At 47.6% G+C, this 7,500-nt stretch overlaps 1 protein-coding gene across 2 annotated transcripts in view; it reads left to right on the forward strand.

Annotated features, from left to right (window-relative positions):
* Nucleotides 1–7,500, forward strand: part of LOC113809948 (FGFR1 oncogene partner 2 homolog) — a 33,579-nt gene that overhangs the window by 9,501 nt on the left and 16,578 nt on the right. The window contains exon 1 of one of the 2 annotated variants that reach the window (XM_070129954.1): nt 7,450–7,500. This exon is cut by the window's right edge and continues 23 nt beyond it. The exons of the other annotated variant lie outside the window; for it this stretch is intronic. The gene's annotated coding sequence lies outside the window, so the exon portion shown is untranslated. Of the gene's footprint in view, nt 1–7,449 lie in introns of those variants that run through there. 2 annotated transcript variants of the gene reach the window in all.

Below are 7,500 nucleotides of genomic sequence, written 5' to 3' on the forward strand. Positions count from 1 at the left end.
TCTCCCTCCCTCAGCCTCTCTCCCTCTCCCTCTCCCTTTCTCTTTCCATTTCCCTTTCTCCTACCCCCCCCCTCTCTCTCTCTCTCCTAACACATGAATGGCAGACTGTCCTTGACCTTATCATTGTGCCAGCGGGTACTCCTGAACCCAAAATAGTGAGAGAATGGGAAAGGGGGAGGAAGGCGAGGGGGAGGGGGAGGGGGAGAAGTGGAGAGAAAGAGGAGGAAGGAAGAAGGAGAGAGAAGAGGGGGAAGAGGTAAGGAAGAGGAAGAGGGGAAAAGAGAAGAGAGAAGGAAGGAAGAAGAGAAGAGAGAAAGATGAAGAGAGAAAGAGGAAGAGAGAAAGAAGAAGAGAGAAAGAGGAAGAGAGAAAGAGGAAGAGAAGGAGGAGGAAGAGGAGGAGGAGGAGGATAGAGAGAGAAGGGAGGGAAGAAAAGGGTGCCCAAGGGTGCCATGACCTTCTAAAAAGAGAGGATAATGATGAAGGCTTTAAAGTTTTTACTTTCTTTCTTTCTTTCGTTTTATTTAAAGGTTTTGCGTCGAGGAAACTCAGTGAGCGTGAGGAACGGCTGTTACTAAGGAAGAAGGCATCCCCTCTCTCTCCCCTCCCCTCCCTTCCCACCCCCTTCCCTTCCCTTCCCACCCCCTTCCCTTCCCACCCCCTTCCCTTCCCTTCCCTTCCCTTTCCCCTTTCCCCTTCCCTCCCCTCCTCCCCTCCCCTCCCCTCCCCTCCCCATCCCTCCCCATCCTCCCCTTCCCACTTCCCTTCCCCCTCACCTTTCCTCTCCCCTCCCCTCCAGTCTCCCCTCCTCTCTTCGTTTCTCCTCCTCTCCCTTCCCCCTCCCCTTCCCCTCTTTTTCTTTCCCTTCTCCTTTCTCCTCCTATCCTCTTCTCCTTTCCCCTCTCCTTTCTCCTCCTCTCCTCTCCTCTCCTCTCCCCCCCTCTTCTCTTCTTCCTTCTCCCCTCCCCTTCCTCCCCTCCATCCACCCTCCTTCAAGTAAAGAGATCTCATGATACGAAGGGGGGTACGGTTGGGGTGGGAGGTAGGGGTTTAGAATATATGGGGGAAGAGGGGAGGCTGAGTGATAGGGGTTGGGGTAAGTGAGGTTGGGGTTGTATGAGGGTTGAGGTAGAGGGACAAAGGGTGGGATGAGGGGAGTGGTATTGGGAAGGGGAGGGGAAGGTAAGGTAAGGTAAGGGAATGGAAGGGTTATAAAAGCCATGAGAAGGAGAGAACGGAGAAGGGGAAGGGGAAGTGTTGAGAAGTAGAGGTAGAGGGTAGGGAATGTTATCAGGAGGGAGGTTGGGGAAGGAGGAGGTAGAGACAGTGGATGCAGATAACGAGAGAAAGGTTATTATGATGATTGTAGCAGCAGTCCGGGTGAACTGAGGAGGAGGGGGGAGAGATAGAGAGGGGAGAGGAGAGAGGAGAGGAAGAAGGAGGAGAGAGAAGACTAGAGATGAGGGGTGGTGAGACAGGAGGAGGGAAGGACAGAGGGGGGAGGGGGACAGAGGAAGGAAGGAAAGAGTGAGTGAGTGAATGAATTAGTGAGTAGAGAGGGAGAAAAGAAGTCAAAAGAGAAAGAGAAACAAAGAGAATAAGAGAAAGGAGAGAAAGAGAACGAAGAAGTGCCAGTGCATATGTAAGGTAATGGAGAGTTATTGAAGTTGTTGTCGGAGTGTCATTTCACGGTTTTTAGTCACAGCTGATTAGCCTATCGCTGGTGTGGCCATGATATACATATCTATCTACCAACCTATCTGTCTCTGTCTCTGTCTGTCTGTCTCTGTCTCTGTCTCTGTCTCTGTCTCTGTCTCTGTCTCTCTCTGTCTCTGTCTCTCTCTCTCTCTCTCTCTCTCTCTCTCTGTCTGTTTGTCTGTCTGTCTGTCTGTCTGTCTGTTTGTATGTATGTCTGTCTGTTGAGCTATCTGTCTGTCTGTCTAGCTATCTAGCTATCTCTATCTATGTATCTATCTACATATATGTATGGATACTTATTTTTATGTATGAATATAAGTATGAGCATATATGTGTGTATATATATATGTTATATGTATATGTATATATATATATATATATATATATATATATATATATATTGTGTGTGTGTGTGTGTGTATGTGTGTGTATGTGTATGTGTATGTGTATAGATATACATGCTCATATCCTTGTCTCCCTCCCCCCTTCCATAACTTCTGTCTCTCCCCCTCTCTCTGTCTCTCCCCCCCCCCTCTCTCTCCTCTCTCTTTACCTCTCTCTCTCCCCCCCCTCTCTCTTTCTCTCCCTCTCCCTCTCTCTTCTCTCTCTCTCTCCCCCCTCCCTCCCTCCCAGACAAGGTGCGCGTCCTCCTGGCCAATCAATAGCGTCTCGTGGCCTCAATGAATCAGCTGATAACAGAGGTCTTTTCCGCCTCCCGCCATTCGAGAGGAAGGGGGGGGGGGGAAGGTGCTGAGGGGGGGGGGGAGTAGCCACGCCTTCACGCCCACTTTGACCCTGGCGTTGGTGGTGGTGTTTTTTTGTTGTTGTTGTTGTTCGTCGTTTGTTGGTATCGGTATCAGTGTCAATATCGTTATCGTTTAGTCATCATCGTCATTATCTTCATTAACATTATTATTCATCGTTTTTATTAATCATCGTCATTATTAATCATCATTATTAATCATCATCGTTATTAATCATCATCGTTATTAATCATCATCATCATCATCATCATCATCATAGAGAGAGAGAGAGAGAGAGAGAGAGAGAGAGAGAGAGAGAGAGAGAGAGAGAGAGAGAGAGAGAGAGAGAGAGAGAGAAAGTGAAAGAAAGTGAAAGAGAGAGAGAAAGAGAGAGAAAGAAAGTGAAAGAAAGAGAAAGAGAGAGAAAGTCAAAGAAAGTGAAAGAGAGAGAGAGAGAGAATGCGTGTGTGTGCATGTGTATTGAGCGTGAGTGTTAGGAGTAAAAAAAGCTCTCGAACCCTTGTCACGGTCTTAATAAATTGCTCAGATTACACTCTAATGAGCACACGTGGGATATCAAGACATTAATTATAGAGCCACCGACGTGATGCCTCCGTTTGAGAAGATCACAAAGAGAAACTCAAAGGTGAACAGGTTGACGTCTACAAGAAAAAGAAGAAAAAAGGGGAAGGAAAGAATGAAAGAGAATAATAATATTAAGGAGAAGAAAGAAGGAAAGAGGAGGAGGGAAAAGAAATATAAAGGATTAGCGAAAGAAAAAAAGAATGGAAGAACGAAGATGGCGCCAAAATGTCACGTGACCCCGCGTCTTGGAAGGTCGCCGCTCATCTTCATAAGGCGCCTCTCTCGCGCCCTGCCAGCTGGGGTCGTGGGGGGAGGGGGAGAGGGAGGGGGGGCGTCGATGAAGGGGGAGGGGTGAAGTCGTGGGTCCAGCTGGGAAATGTGTGTATGGGGGGGGAGGAGGGAATGGGGAGGGAGGGGGGAGGGGGGGAGTTGTTGAGGGAAATTGGATCGTGGGGGAGGGAGGGGGGGGAGGGTTTGGGTGTGTGTGTTTTTTGTTCCTGTGTTGGGTCATGCAGACACATTCACGTGTATACATGCAGTGGGTATGAATTCGCATGGGCTTACACACTGGCATATACAGGCAGATACACATACACTGACACACATAAACACATACACAGATATATCTGTATTATAGATTTATGATATATATATATATATATGTATATATATATATACACATACATACATACATACATACATACATACATACATACATACATACATACATACATACATACATACATACATACATACATACTCGCACATACCCCCCCCCCCTCCCCCCCATCCGAGCTCAGTAAAGGGGAGCCTCGGCCGGTGACGTCCCCGGCGGCGGTGGCGAGCGAGGGGGGGAGGGGGGAGGGGGGGAAGCCACTCCGGCCCTTACCATAGCGAGCGCAGTATGGGCGCCGCTCGGACCACGCCCTTCGGTTCCTGGAGGTGGCGGCGGTTTTGCGGCTTTTTTCTTCTCCTGGCGTGCGTTTTGTTATCGGGTTTGTCCCTCGCTTCCTTCTCGTTCTTATTCCTCTCTTCTTCAGCTTCTTTTCCTCTTCTTCGTCTCCTTTTCTCTTCTTACTACATCTTTTCCTCTTCTTTATCCCTTTCTTTCTTTTTCTCCTTTTATTTCTCCATCTCTTCCTCATTTTCTCCACCCTTTCTCTTATTTCTCCCTTTCTCCTCTTTCTCCTCTTTCTCCCACTTCTTCCTTCCTTCCCTTTCACCTTTCTTTTCCCGCGCGAATTCGTTTCCCTTCGTTTTGACTTTGTGTTTTGCCTTCGTCCGGATCCGTAGACTCGAGTAGGCAATGGAGGGAGTTAATTTTTTTTCTTCCTTTTTTGTGATTACTGTTGTTCGATGTAATAATTATTTTCGTCGTTTTTATTGTAGTGTGTCTTGATATTCATAGGAGTATCGTGCTGTTGATGTTGGATGGTTATTTTTGTTATTCTTGGTCTTTGTTATTACTGTTATTGGATTTGTTTCTGTTGTTATTGATGTTGTTGTTGTTGCAGTTGTTGTTGTTGTTATTATTATTGTTTTTAGGTTATATTGTTGTTATTATTGTTGTTATTATTATTATTATTATTATTATTATTATTATTATTATTATTATTATTATTATTACTATTATTATTACTATTGTTACTACAACTACTACTACTACTACTACTACTACTACTACTACTACTACTAGAACAACCATCGTTATTATTGCAGCTATTGTTATTTTTATAATCATGGCCGCTCTTATATGCATAGATTTACCTTTCACCTATTTTTCTTGTTTTCTTTTCTCTCTCTTTTCTTTCCATCTCTCCATGTGGATATTTTTACTCTCGTCTTCCTCACTTGTTCACTTTGTACACGCTTGACTTCATAATCTATTCTTTCTCTCTTTTTTTTCTCTCTCTTTCTTTCTCTGTCTCTCTCTGTCTATATCTGTCTGTCTCTGTCTCTGCGAATGACTTTTTTGGCACTGTCTCTGTCTGTATGTATGTCTCCCTCTCTCTTTCCTTCCTTCTCTCTCTCTCTCCCTACCCTCCGTACCTCCCTCTTTCCCTTCCTCCCTCTCTCCCTCTCTCCCTACCTTCCCTTCCTCCCTCTCTCCCTATCCTCCTTCCCTCCCCTCTCTCCCTACTCTCCTTCCCTTCCCTCCCTCTCTCCCTACCCTCCCTTCTTCTCTCCCTCTCTCCCTACCCTCCCTTCTTCCCTCCCTCTCTTCATACCCTTCCTTCCTTCTCTCCCTACTCTCCTTCCCTTCCCTCCCTCCCTCCTCCTTCCCTCCCTCCTCCTTTCCCCCCCTCTTCCCTCGTTTCCTCCCTATCTACCCTCCCCTCTCTTCCTACCCTTCCTCCCTTCCCTCCCATCCCTCCCTCCCTTCTTCCCTCCCTCCCTCCCCTCCCTCCCTCCCTCCCTCCCTCCTAAATTAGCCGTCATCGACTCGACCTCGACTATTCATCATGCCAATCATCGTTCGCAGACGCGGACACTTTTGGGGCCCTCGTCACTTCCCCTCCCTTCCCCTCCCCTTCCCCTCTTCCCCCACCATCCCCCTGCCCCCCTTCCCCTCTCCATCATCTTCGCCCACTTTTTTTTTTTTTGGCCCCCCCCCCTCTCCCCCTCCCTCCCCCCCCCCCCCCTTGTATTCTTCTTTCCTCGGACAAATTGAAAAATGCGAAATTCGGGCAATTACCTTGTCGCAGCAACACATTTTTCTCTCTCTTTCTTTCGCTCCTTTTATTTTTTTCTTTCCTCATTTTATGTTTATGTTGCTCTTTCTCCTGTGTTCTCCCCCATTCTCTTTTCTTTTATGTTCTCTTTCGATTCTCTTTTCTCGTATCTCATTCTCTTTGTCTCTATTATTTTATTTCTTTTTTCTCTTTTCTCTTTTCTACTCTTCTCCCTCCCTCTCCCTCTCTTCATCCCCCTCCCTACCCTCTCCCTCTCCCTCTCCGTCTCCTTCCTCTCCCCTCCCCTCATAACAGGTCAACCCTCTCCCTCTTCCTTTCCCTCCCCCTCTCCTTCCTTTCACCCTCCCTTCTCCTCCCCTCCCCTCCCCTCCCCTCCCCTCCCCTCCCCTCCCCTCCCCTCCCCTCCCCTCCCCTCCCCTCCTCTCCCCTCCCCTCATAACAGGTCAACCCAATTGCGGCCATTAGCGACCCCTTGACGCCCATGTCGCAGGTATCTTGGACCAATTATCCACGTCTTGGGAACGAGGCGAGTTGTGAGGGTCTTGGCAGGGAAGGGAGAAGGAAGGGAAGGGAGGGTAAGATAGGGGATAGGGGAGGAGGATGAGGACGAAAAGGGAAGGGGGGGGGGAGAAGTGGAGAGGCTGAGAGAGGAGGAGGAGGAGGAGGAAGGATGGGGGAGAGATAGGGAAGGAGGAGGATAATGAAGAGGGGAGGAGGGGGGTGAAGAGGAGAGAGAGAAGGAGGAGGAAGGGTAGGGGAGAGATAGGGAAGGAGGAGGATAATAAAGAGGGGAGGAGGGGGGTGAAGAGGAGAGAGAGGAGGAGGAGGAAGGGTGGGGGAGAGATAGGGAAGGAGGATAATGAAAAGAGGAGGAGGGGAGAAAAGGATTGACATAGAGGGAAGGAGGGCGAATAGAGGAGAGAGAAAAGAATTGAGGAAGGGTGGGGAAGAAGAAGGATAAGGAGAAGGGAAGAGGGGAGAGACTGGGGGAGGAAGAGGGGAAAGAGAAAGGGGAGAAAGAGAGAGGGAAGGTTGGTAAGGGAATGAACACACTGCCAGAGGGATCGAGGTACGGAGGAAGGTTAGGATAACGATAAAAAAGAAGTGGAAACAAAGAAAGAAATAAAGAGATGAAGAGAGAAATAGGCATAGAAAGGTAAAAAAAGAGAGAGACAAAGAAAGAGAAAAGAGAGCATGCAAGAGCGAGACTCGAGTAGTGTTTGATGTTGTTATTGATCTCCGCCCACGTGGTCGGCACGGCTATGTTGTGACTTCCTTCCGAACATGTTGACACGTGTTCCGCCATTGCTGTTTCCTTCCTTTTGGTTCTGGACGTAGAGAGGAAGAGAATTGTTATAAATAATATTCCGTATCTTTTTTTTGCGGGGGGAGGGGTGAAGAGATGAAAAAATGTTTTGCTGTTTGTCACCTTGTATCATTATCATCTGTTATCATTATCATTTCCCCTGACCCAATGATTATCAGGGCTTTGATGGTAATTCCGTCAACGATAATGATAAGAACGATGAAGACGATGATAGATTGTCGTTATTACCGTTTTTATCAGTATTATGATGATAGCGATGACAACGAAGAAAGTCGCAAGGATGATGACAATAATGATAATAAAGGCAATAATGATAAGAAACATGATTAGAAAAAAAAAGTGTTAGGGTATCAGTGCCAAGGATAAGGAGCCCACGGTGCGGACAAAAGGGAAAGACCGGCCAGTGATTGGTTCGCTGTGCACTGGGCTCCGCGGGGTTGCGTGTTCTCGGCTC

This window comes from Penaeus vannamei, chromosome 14 (assembly GCF_042767895.1).
Source record: "Penaeus vannamei isolate JL-2024 chromosome 14, ASM4276789v1, whole genome shotgun sequence".
Lineage (NCBI taxonomy): Eukaryota > Metazoa > Arthropoda > Malacostraca > Decapoda > Penaeidae > Penaeus > Penaeus vannamei.